This window comes from Enhydra lutris, unplaced genomic scaffold, assembly GCF_002288905.1.
Source record: "Enhydra lutris kenyoni isolate GAN:26980312 unplaced genomic scaffold, ASM228890v2 scaffoldscaffold42, whole genome shotgun sequence".
NCBI classification, from domain to species: Eukaryota; Metazoa; Chordata; class Mammalia; order Carnivora; family Mustelidae; genus Enhydra; species Enhydra lutris.
This window is the reverse complement of record NW_019154126.1, coordinates 14,844,779-14,857,556: the sequence shown is the minus strand read 5'-3', so window position 1 is coordinate 14,857,556 and position 12,778 is coordinate 14,844,779. Positions and strand designations below refer to the sequence as shown.

At 35.9% G+C, this 12,778-nt stretch overlaps 1 protein-coding gene across 1 annotated transcript in view; it reads right to left on the bottom strand.

Annotated features, from left to right (window-relative positions):
- Positions 1–12,778, bottom strand: part of LOC111155517 (coiled-coil domain containing 7) — a 403,110-nt gene that overhangs the window by 334,715 nt on the left and 55,617 nt on the right. The window lies entirely within an intron of this gene.

Here is a 12,778-nt window from a genome sequence, read left to right as displayed (position 1 = left end):
ATGAAGAATGAAATGTTGCCATTTGCAACAACATGGCTCTAGAGGGAACAATGCTAACTGAAATATGCCAGAGAAACACAAGATATCATGATTTCATTCATATGTGGAATTTAAGAAAACAAATGAACAGAGGAAAAAAGAGAGACAAACCAAGAAACAAATTCCTAAATATAGAGAACAAATTGGTGGTAACCAGAGGTAAGGTGGGTGGGTGGATGATGAAACAGATAAAGGGATTAAGAAATACACCAAGTAATGTATAGAATTGTTGAATCATATTGTACACCTCTGAAACTAATATGAGACTATTTTAATTATACTTGAATAAAAAATAAAAATTAAAAAAAATTATTCTTTTCTCCACTGAATTGTGTTGGCCTCCCTGTTAAAAATCAATTGACTTGGGTGGCTGGGTGACCAGTGGTGCCCGGGTGGCTCAGTGGGTTAAAGCCTCTGCCTTCAGCTCGGGTCATGATCCCAGGGTCCTGGGATCGAGCCCCACGTCGGGCTCTCTGCTCAGCAGGGAACCTGCTTCCTCCTCTCGCTCTCTCTACCTCTCTGCCTACTTGTGATCTCTGTCAAATAAATAAATATAATCGTTTAAAAAAAATCAATTGACCATGAATGTAAGGGTTTATTTCTGGACATTCAATTTTATCCCACTGATGTATATAGGTCTAACCTTATGCCAGTACTTAATTGTCTTGATTACTACAACCTTGTATTAAGTTTTAACATTAGTTAAATGTAAAAAATAATTAAAATAATAATGAAATTAATTAAACTTGAGTCCTCCAGCTTTGTTCTTCTTGAGATTTCTTTGGCTATTCTGGATTCCTTGCATTTCTACATGAATTTTAGGATCAGCTTGTCAGTTCACCAAAAAGAAAGCGGAGATTTTGATATAGATTGCACTGAATCTGTAGATCAATTTGCAGAGCACTGCCATTTTAAGATTATTAAATCTAACAGTCCATGAAAATGGAATGTCTATCCATTTAATTAGGTCTTCTTTAAGTTCTTTAAATATTTTGCAGTTTTCATTGCAAAAGAAGTCTTACACTTCTTTTGTTAAATTCTTTCTTATTGTCTGCAATGCTATTTTAAATGGAGTTGTTTTCTTTCATTTGTGGTTGATCACCATATATTAGTTTCCTAAGACTGCTGTTACAAAGTATCACAATCTGGGTAACTTAAAACAACAAAAATTTATGCTCTTACAGTTCTAGAGGCCATAAATCTAAAATTAAGTTGTTAGGATCATGCTCCTCTGAAACTTCTAAAGGAGAATCCCTGTTTTCCTCTTCTAGTTTCTAGTAATCACTGGTACTCTCTGGATTGTAGTAGCATAAATCCAACCTCTGCCTCCATAACCTCTTCCCTCTTTGGGTACTGTCTTCTCCAATTATTATAAGGATACCAGTCATTTTGGAATAAGGGCCAATCCTATCTCACTATGACCTCCTCTTAATTAATTATATCTATAATAACCCTATTTGAAAATAACTTCATTATGAGATACTAGGAGTTAGAGCTTCAACATAACTCTTTGGGGGACACAATGTAACCTGTGACAGTTAGTGTATAGAAACATAATTGATTTTTATTTATAAATCTTGTATGCTGCAAAATGTGAATTCACTTATTTCTTCATATAGATTTTAGTGGATCCCTTAAGATTTTCTATATATAAGATCATTACAACTACAAAAAGAGGTATAGTTTTACTTCTAACTTTCCAAAATGAACACCCTTCATTCCTTTTCTTCTCTAGTTGCCCTGGCTAGAACCTGTACTACAATGGTGAATAGATGTGGTAAGAATGTCCTGTTTTCTTCCTGATCTTAGAATGTATTAAGTCTTTCACCATTAAGCATAGTGTTAACTATGAGTTTTCGTAGATAGCTTTTATCAGATTAAGGAAGTTCCCTTCTGTTCCTAGGTTGTGAAGTATTTTTACCATGAAATGCTAGGATTTTGTCAAATGCTTTTACTTTGTTTAGTAAGCTGATCATGTGATTTTTTTTTTTTTTTTGGTCCTTCATTCAATCAGTACTGTGTTTTACATTAATTGATATTTGCATTTTAAACCAACCTTGCATTCCTAGGATAATTTCACTCACTTGTGTATAACCCAGTTTATATATAGCTAGATTCAATTTGCTAATATTTTGCTGGATTTTGGCCTTTGTATTCATAACATATTAGTCTACAATTTTCTTTTCTCGTGATATTTTTGTCTGATTTTGATATTAGAGTAATACTAGTCTCGTGGAATGAACTGAGAAGTGTTAACTCCTCTTCTACATTTTGGAAAACTTGTGAAAGTATGATATTAATTCCTCTTTAAATATTTTATAGAATATAGTGAAGCCCTCTAGGCTGAGCATTTCTTGGTGGATGCTAAATTAGGTACTAATCAAGTCTTTTTACTTGTTAAATTTCCATCCAGATTTTCTAGTTCTTCTTGAATCAATTTAGTTTGTGTCTTTCTAGAAATTTGTCCATATCATCTAAGTTATCTAATTTGTTGTCATACCGTTGTTTATAGTATTCCCATATAATCCTTTTACCATAGATTATTGAGCCATGCTCCTAATAAAAATTGGAATTCTTTCTTTTTTTGCTATGATCAGAGTTATGTGATAAATTCCTTTTTATATATGCCTCCTTGAATATATTCCTTTCTCTAAGGTAGAAAAAAGCATACTTACATACGCTACATAAGTATACCTTTTTGTTGCTATTGTTAAACAAATTGTGCTAAATTGTCCTTTAAAATGGGCAATTCCTTTTGCACTGGCATTTCAAAAGTATTCATTGTCCTACAGCTCTGTCAGGATTAGCTCCATCAGGATTTGATATTAGAAAATTTTTACTTTTTGTTAAACCGATGGCAAAAAAAACCACAAAACATCACTAATGTTTTGCTTTGTATTTCCCTGATCATAAGTCAGACTGAGCATCTCCTAAAACATTTATTGCTCACTTTTTTTGGTCTCTTCCTATTTTTTGAAGGTTGTTTATTTTTTCAGGAATTATATATTACTATCATCATTCCATTCTACTGCATAAGCACAAATATTTTCTTACAATCCACTGTTAATCATTTAACTTTGATTCACTTTTGAACAAGAAGTTTTTAATTTTGATAGTCAAATGCCTTCCCTACATGTTCAATTTTGTGTTCCTACACTTAGGTTTGAAATCAACATTAAATTTAGTTTTTTTGAATCTATAAGAAACTTCCATTATGTTTTGGCCAAATGGATACTTTTACCTCGTCAGCATCCTACCCAGCCACTAAAATTTTAGACTTTGAATTTGCCACATGGAAGTTATGACTCTTCCGCCTTCAACATAACTATAACTACCTGTGATTCATGTACCTAGGCTGAAGACAGCTTTAAAGGCCAGACAGTCTACTATCCTAACTTCTGACCCCTATGCCTTCTTCAAAGAAAACATCATGATGGATTTCTTAATAGGCTTATTAAGAAACCAACAGGACCACACATGATCCTGTTGGTGGGCAATGTTGACATCCCCAAGACTAGACATTAGCTCTCAGCACTCTGTTCACTAATAGAAGTATTTTGCCTTCACAAACTATCCTATAATCCAATTTAATTAGAATCCCAATCTGTCCCATAATTGAAGAAAGAAATTTTCAAAGTCCCCTGGGTCTATGCTTGCTTGTCCATTTCCCAATACCCACAGACCAACAGCTAGACAATGCACTGAACAGACCCAGAAAAATAGGTCTATTAACTTCCAAAAAAAACAGCACAATAGCCCTATCATGCTATGTATAATTCATGCATGATAATGAAATACAATCCCTTTTTCTATATGTTATCCTGTGTTAATACAGCTTTCATCCTGCTATATATGCTCACCACTGAGCACCTCAGAAATAGACCCCCCTCCTTCTGCTGGAAACCACCCTTCCATATCCCTCTGAATTAAAATAATTTCTGAAAAAGTACATTTGACTCTATGTCTTTAACTACAGTTGATTGATCAGTCCAGAAATAGGCACTTATCACTTATCTCTCTAGTTGCATGAATGATTTTCTCACCTAGGACTTTTAGGTATGGGAAATTCAAATATTATCCTTCAAAGTGACTAAAACTGAAAGATTAAGCCTTGAGAAAGTCAGCAGTCATGGCTTTCCACCTTTGGCAAAAATAAATAAGTAAATAAATTAACAAAAAAGAGAACAGAAAGAAAGAAGAGATCTGCAACAGAAGAAAATGAAGCTCAAGTGCAGAGAAGAAAACAAGAGAAGAAATCTTGAGAGTGTTCAATTCTGGTTTATAACTGTTCCTGAGATTAAGCTATACTGCTGTTGTTAGGTTTAGTGAGATACCCAGAATATTTATAATAAAATCTGTCTTTTGTCAGAAAAATTTGAGTTGAGCCCACGCACTCAGTCACAAGGTAGAAGTTCAATAAAGAGAAGACGTTCTAAACATTTTGGTATAGTTTTAAGCTTCAGTGCCTTCCAAAGTATAAATGCTACAGACTTACAAAAAATTAAACCTTTAGTTTCTTTCCATTTCCTAACATACTTAGTTCTGTGCATTTCAAGCAATAAATTTTGTTGCAGTCCCTCTAACTGAACATGGAAAATGATCACCTAAACAAAAAATTTAACTGAAAAAAAGTTTTTATTATGTAAAATTTTAAATAACTGCAAAGAAATGTAGCTAATCAAATTTTGAACTTTTTGAACAGTTCCATCATTACAGTTCTGAAGTTATTTATTTAAATTCAAGCAGACAACATATAGTACATCATTAGTTTTAGATGTAGTGTCTAATAATCCATTGGTTGCATACTTAAGAGACTCTCAAGGTTTTTCTACCTCTCTGATAATTTCCCATTCAGTATTCCCTCTCTTCCCTTACAATCCTCTGCACTGTTTCTTACATTCCACATATGAGTGAAACCATATTGTCTTTCTCTGATTGACTTATTTCTCTCAACATTATACCTTCCAGTTCCATCCATGCTGATGTAAATGGTAGGTATGCATCTTTTCTGATAGCTGAGTAATATTCCATTGTATATATAAACCACATCTACTTTATCCATTTACCTGTCAATGGACATCTTGGCTCTTTCCACATTTTGGTTATTGTGGACATTTCTGCTATAAACACCGGGGTACAGGTGCCCCTTTGGATCAATGCATTTGTTTCTTTGGGGTAAATAACTAATAGTGCAATTTCTGGGTCAAAGGGTACATCTATTTTTAACTTCTTGAGGAACCTCCATACCGTTTTCCAGAGTGGCTGTACCTGTTTGCATTCACACCAATGGTGTAAGAGAGTTCCCCTTTCTCTGCATCCTCACCAATATTTGTTGTTTCCTGTCTTGTTAATTTTAGCCATTCTGACTGGTATGAGGTGGTATCTCATTGTGGTTTTGATTTGTATTTCCCTGATGCCAAGTGATATGCAGCATTTTTTCATGTGTCTGTTGGCCATTTGGATGTCATCTTTGAAGATGTCTGTTCATGTCTTCTGCCAATTTCTTGACTGGATTATTTGTTTTATGAGTGTTGAATTTGATAGGTTCTTTATAGATCTTGGACACTAGCCCTTTATCTGATATGTCGTTTGTGAATATCTTCTCCCATTCTGTAGGTTAACCTTTAGTTTTGTTGACTGTTTCCTTTGCTGTGCAGAAGTTTTTATCTTGATGAAGTTCCAACACTCCATTTTTGCTTTAGTTTCCCTTGCCTTTGGAGACATGTCTTGCAAGAAGTTGCTGCAGCCAAGGTCAAAGAGGTTGCTGCCTGTTCTCCTCTAGGATTTAACGGATTCCTTTCTCACATTTAGGTCTTTCAACCACTTTATCTTTGTGTATGGTATAAGAAAATGATCCAGTTTCTTTCTTCTACATGTGGCTGTCCATCTTTCCAAGCACCATTTTTTTTTTAAGATTTTATTTATTTATTTGACAGAGAGAAATCACAAGTAGGCAGAGAGGCAGGCAGAGAGAGAGGAGGAAGCAGGCTCCCTGCTGAGCAGAAAGCCCGATGTGGGGCTTGAACCCAGGACCTGGGATCATGACCTGAGCTGAAGGCAGGGGCTTAACCCACTGAGCCACCCAGGCGCCCCCCAAGCACCATTTATTAAAGAAACTGTCCTTTTCCACTGGATATTCTTTCCTGCTTTGTCAAAGATTAGTTGACCATAGAGTTGAAAGTCCATTTCTTGCTTCTCTATTCCATTTCACTGATCTATGTGTCTGTTTTTGTGCCAGTATCATCATGACTTGATGATCACAGCTTTGTAATATAGCTTGAAGTCTTTTTTTTAAAGATTTTATTTATTTATTTGACAGAGAAAGACATAGTGAGGGAGGGAACACAAAAAGGGGGAGTGGGAGAGGGAGAAGCAGGCTTCCCGGGGAGCAGAGCGCCCGATGCGGCACTAGACCCCAGAACCCTGGGATCGTGACCTGAGCAGAAGGCAGACACTTAAAGACTGAGCCACCCAGGTGCCCCATATCTTGAAGTCTTAATAAATTAAATTATTAATTTAAATAATTAAATTGTAATGCCACAACTTTGGTTTTCCTTTTCGATATTCCTCTAGCTATTTGGGGTTTTGGGTTTTGTTTTGGTTTGGTTCCATACAAATTTTAGGATTGCTTTTCCAGCTCTATGAAAAATGCTGATGGTATTTTGATAGGGATTACATTGAATGTGTAGATTGCTCTATGTAGTGTAGAAATTTTAACAAAATTTGTTCTTCCAATCCATGAGCATGGAATGTTTTCCATCTCTTTGTGCCTTCCTCAATTTCTTTCATAAGTGTTCTGTAGTTTTTAGAGTACAGATTGTTTACCTCTTTGGTTAGATTTATTCCTAGGTATCTTGTGGTTATTGGTACAATTGTAAGTGGGGTAGATTCCTTAATTTCTTTTTCTTCCATCTCATTGTTAATGTATAGAAATGCAACTGATCTCTCTGCATTAATTTTATATCCTGCCATGTTACTGAAATGCTGTGTGAGTTCTAGCAACTTTGGAGTGGAGTCTTTTGGATTTTCCACATAAAGAACCATGTCATCTGCAGAGTGAGAGTTTAACTTCTTTGCCAGTTTGAATGGGTTTTTTTGTTTTTGTTTTTTTCTGAATGCTGAGGCTAGGACTTCTAGTACTATGTTGAACAAAAGAGGTGAGAGTGTGATTCCCTGTCAAGTTCCTGACTTCAAGGGAAAAGCTCTTAGTTCTTCCCTATAGAGGATGATATTTGCTGTGGAGTTTTCATAGATAGCTTTTATGATGTTCAGGTATGTTCTCTCTATCCCTACACTGTGGAGAATTCAAGAAAAGATGCTGTATTTTGTCTAATGCTTTTTCTGCATCTGTTTAGAGGATCACATGGTTCTTGTCCTTTCTTCTATTAATGTGATGTATTGTGTTGGTTGATGTGTAAATTTTGAACACCCTTGTAGCCCAGGAATAAATCCCATTTGGTCGTGCTGAATAATCCTTTAATGTACAGTTGGATCCTACTGAGAATTTTTACATCCATGTTCATCAGGGATATTGGTCTCTAATTCTCCTTTTTGGTGGGGTCTTTGGTTTTGGGATTAAGGTAATGCTGGCCTCATAAAATGAGTTTAGAAGTTTTCCCTCCATTTCTATTTCTTGAAACAGTTTCAGAAGAATAGGTATGTATTCTTCTTTAAATATTTGGTAGAATTCCCCTGGAAAGCCATCCGGTTCTGGACTCTTGTTTTGTTGGGAGGTTTTTTATTACTACTTCAATTTCTTTGCTGATTATGGGTCTGTTCAGGTTTTCTATTTCCTCCTGTTTCAGTTTTGGTGTTGATCATTATCTTTCCTCTTTCATTCATGATTTTATTAATTTGGGTCCTTTCTCTTTTCTTTTTGGCAAGTATAGCTAGGGGTTTATCAATATTATTAATTCTTTCAAAGAACCAGCTTTTAGTTTCATTAATTTGTTCTGTTCTTTTGGTTTCTATTTCACTGACTTCTGTTCTAATTTTTATTATTTCTCTCTGCTTGATTTAAGCTTTATTTGCTGTTCTTTCTCCAGCTCCTTTAAGTTTAGCTTGCGTACTTAGGTGTTTTCCAGTTTTTTGAGAAAGGCTTGTATTGCTATGTAGTACTTCCCTCTTAGAGGACTACTTTGGCTGTATCCCAACAGTTTTAAACAGCTGTGTTTTCATTTTCATTTCTTTCCATGAATTTTAATCCTTCTTTAATTTCCTGGTTGACCCATTCATTCATTAGTAGGATGCTCTTTAGCCTCCAAATGTTTGCATTCCTTGCAAATTTCCTCTTGTGATTGAGTTCAAGTTTCAAAGCACTGTGGTCTGAAAATACGCAGGGAAAAATCTCAATCTTTTGGTACCAGCTGAGACCTGATCTGTGATCCAGTATGTGATTTATACTGGAGAATGTTCCATGTGCACTCAAGAAGAATGTGTACTCTGTTGCTTTAGGATGGAATGCTCTGTATATGCTCTGTGAAGTCCATCTGGTCCAGGGTGTCATTCAAAGCCCTTGTTTCCTTGTTGATCTTCTGCTTAGATGATTTGTCCATTGCTGTGAGCAGTTAAGTCCTCTAGTATTATTGTATTATCAATGTGTTTAATTTTATTATTGATTTGTATAATTGGCTGCTCCCAAGTTAAAGAGCATAAATATTTATAATTATTAGATTCTTGTAGGATAGAGCCTTTAATTATGACACTATATCATAGTGTCAACCTTTATTACGTCTTTGGTTTATAATCTAATTTGTCTGATATAAGGATTGCCACCCAGCTTCCTTTTGATGTCCATTAGCCTGATAAATGATTTTTCAGCCTCCCCACTTTCAATCTGGAGGTATCTTTAAGTCTAAAGTGAGTCCATTATAGACAATATATGGATAGGTCTTGCTTTTTTATCAAATCTTACACCCTGTGTCTTGTGATTGAAGCATTTATCCTATTTACATTCAGAGTAACTATTGAAAGATATAAATTTAGTGCTATTGAATTACATGTAAAGTACCTATTTCTATAGATTATCTTTCTTTCTGTTAACTGTTACTCTCAGGTGCTCTCTCTTCACTTACAGGGCCCTGATTTAATGATCACAAATTGCTTTAGTTTCTGTTTGTCCTGGAAGCTCTTTATCTCTCTTTCCATTCTGAACGACATACTTTCTGGATAAAGTATCCTTGGCTGTATGTTTTTCTCATTTAGTACCCTGAATATATCATGTCAGCCTCTTCTGGCCTGCCAGGTCTCTGTTGATAGGTATGCTGCCAACCTAATGTTCCTACTCTGTAGGTTAAGGAGCTCTTGTCTCAAGCTGCTTTTAGGATTTTCTCTTTATCTCTGAAATTTGCAAGCTTCAATATATATGTAGGGGTATCTATCTATTTTTATTGATTTTGAGGCAGAGTTCTCTCTACCTTCTGGACTTGAATACCTGTTTCCTTCCCCAAATTAGGTTAAGTTCTCAGCTATGATTTGTTCAAATATACTTTCTATCCCTCTCTTTCTTCTTCCTCTGGGACTCTGATAATTCTAGTATTATTTTGCTTTATAGTATCACTGATTTCTCAAAACCTCCTTTCATGGTCTATTAGTTGTGTTTCTCTCTTTTCTTCAGCTTCCTTCCTTTCCATCAACTTGTCTTCCATGTCACTGACTCTCTGTTCTGCCTCATTTACACTAGCTGTTAGAGCATCCATTTTAGACTGCGTATCAGTTAAACCATTTTAATTTTAGCCTGGTTAGATTTTATTTCTGCACTAAGAGATTCTCTAATGTCTTCTATGCTTTTTTCAAGCACAGCTAGTAACTTTATAATCATTAAACTGAATTCCGGCCCCAACATTTTACTTACAACCATATCAGTTAGATCTGTAGCAGAGTATTACCTCTGGTTCTTTCTTTCGTTGTGAATTCCTCATTTTAGTCATTTTGCCAAGAGTAGAATAGATGAATGAGAGAACAAAATCAAAAATATCAAGCATGACCCAAGAGAAGTACACACTAGACAAATCCAAGAGGTCAGAAACCAAAAAAGAAAAAAAAAAGTTGGGGGAAAGAGAGACTATAATCTCACAGGTGGACAAAACAGGGTGATCCACTTGATCCTGGGTGTATTTTGGTCTGTTACAGGACACTAAATCCCAAAATTGTAAAGAAAGTAAAATTTGTATATGTACAAAAATAAAATTGGATACAGTGAACAGAAGCCAAAAATGAAGGATATATCTATAAAATGTAAATGTAAAAATGAAAATTTAAAAAAAAAACTTAAAAACAAAAAGTTGATAAAATAAGAAACTAGTTGAAAAGGAAAAGAAAAAGAAAATTTTAAACTGAAAGACTAAAGACTCATGTAAAAAGGCCTATAATTCTATATACTATTGCCCTTAGTCAGGAATTTTTCAGTTCTGAGTGATCTATAAACTTGGTATTTGCCTGAGGATCCTTCTGGTCTTCTGTGGAAGGGGCCTGATTTACTGATTCTCAGGTGTCTTTGCCTGAGTGGAGCTGAACCACCCCTTGCCAGGGTGCCAGACTCAGTATAAGCTGCTTTGGGTTGTTCTACGTGGTTTTCATTCCCTGAAGGCTTTTTCTACCATTTTAGAGAATGGAAAAAAAGTAAAAAATGGCAGCACCCCAATCTCCAGTCCTGGAGTTGAAAGATCCTGACCCCCACTCTTCAGTGTACCCTCAGGGAAAGGCAGTCAATCCCTTTCCTGTAGGCCAAACTCCCCAGACTCCTGTGGTGCACACCCACACCAATCCTCCCAGAGGAGGGTGATATGTCTCACTTCTACTCTGCTGTTCACTGGAACCTGCTCAAGGAGCATTTGCCCGATCGTGCATGCACTCCCACTGCTTCTCTCAGGGGAAGGAGCTGGATTTCACAGTGGTTGTCACTTGTTGGGCCCCTGCTCTGACAGCAGTCACTGACTGTGCTGTGGTTTGCAGTTTATGGCAACTCCTAGTTGAGAAGTCACTCAGCAGCTCATTAGCCAGCTTCCCTGCTCCAATGTTAGGGAACTCTGCCACATTTAAGCTCCCCCTTTCTTTCTGTGATGCTGGGGATCCAGAGACCACACTATACCACCTAGGATCCCACCCAGCTTTACCATCTGACCACCTTTCAGGCAGGGTCATTCCTCACAGAAGCAGACTTCTAAAAATTCCAGTTTTGTGCTTCACTGCTATATCACTTTCCGGTAGCCCAGTGACAGAGGTTCCTTCTCCCCATGATTTATCTTCTAATATATTCCCCTCAGATTCACATCTTCACACCTCCTACCTTGCAAAAAGTAATCACTTTTCTATTTGTAGAATCACAGCAATTCTTTTCTTACATCTCATGTTGAATTCACATGTGTTCAGAATGATTTGATAGTTATCTAGCTAATTCAAGGTACCAGATAAAACAATGGTGCCCTAATTTTTGGCCATCTTCCCTCTCTCCTACTTCTGAAGTCATTAAGGCTTAGAACTATACTAAGACATTTGCCACACCCTATCTTTAACAGAATTTTCAAGGATGTAATTGTAACAAGTTGTATAAGGAGGCATCAATGGAGGAGGCTCTAAGTTCCCAGTATCACATGCCAAAGTAATGGGTGAGGCACTTAAAAAAAAGAACGCAACCAAGAAAGAGCACTAAAACCTTTCACTGATATGGACAATATAAAAGGATCAGGAAAGAAGACTGAGAAAGAGAATTTCTCTGCAGAGAGCTACCAGGTGCCTTGAGCCATATACAGACCCTTAAGGGAGAGGAGGATATCCTTGCCCTGATCTCAAGCCTAGTGTGAGGTATTTTAAGTAGAATACTTGGAAAATCTGGTGTAGTTATGGAGAAGGAAGCCAGTGACAGTCAAGTAAGACTTTTCCTGTATAACTTATCTTTATTCCCTCTCTTCCCAAACACGTGGAGAACAGAAACTACAACTAGTTAGTTAGAAAAGAGGTAATGAAAGAGAAAAACCAATCATACATAACCCCTAGCAGGTTCCAGCTGGTAAACTGGGTGGGAGGAAAAAGGGGAGAAGTATTAACTTAGAATAAAAATTAAAATATTAACTGTAATATCTGACAGGGAATTTTAATTTTCAATTAGGACAGTGCTTCTAAGTTAAATTGAATTGTTATCTGAGAGTGATCAAAAAAGTCATGGTTTACTCTAGTTTTTATCCAGGAGCAAGGGTAAAATAAGCTTCAATTAGCAAATATAAATGAATCATAAGTGTCCAAATAAAAGTTTGTGATTTCATTCTACAAAACATGCTTTGTCAACATACAAGTTTTGTAACTAATTTAACCTTAGTCACCTGAAAGTCATCCAGAGTGACTATTCTAGGTACCTACATCCAGAGTGACTATTCTAGGTACCTAACATAAGTGAAATCTTATAACAAAATAACTTTGTCTTCTTGTGACTGGCTTATTTTATCTAGCATAATAGCCTCAAGGTTCCTTCATGTTGTACCATATGACAGAATTTCCTTCCTTTTTAAGACTAAATAATATTCCATTGTATGTATATATCACATTTTCTTTATCTATTTATCTGTTTTCAGACACTTGGGTTGCTTTCACCCTTTGCTACTGTAAATAGGGTTACAGTGAACATGGTTGTATAAATATCTTTGAGATCCTGATTTCAGTTTTGCAGGGTTTCTAATCAGAAATGAAATTACTGGATCATATGGTAATAACATTTTTAATTTTTTTAAAAGATTTTATTTGTTTA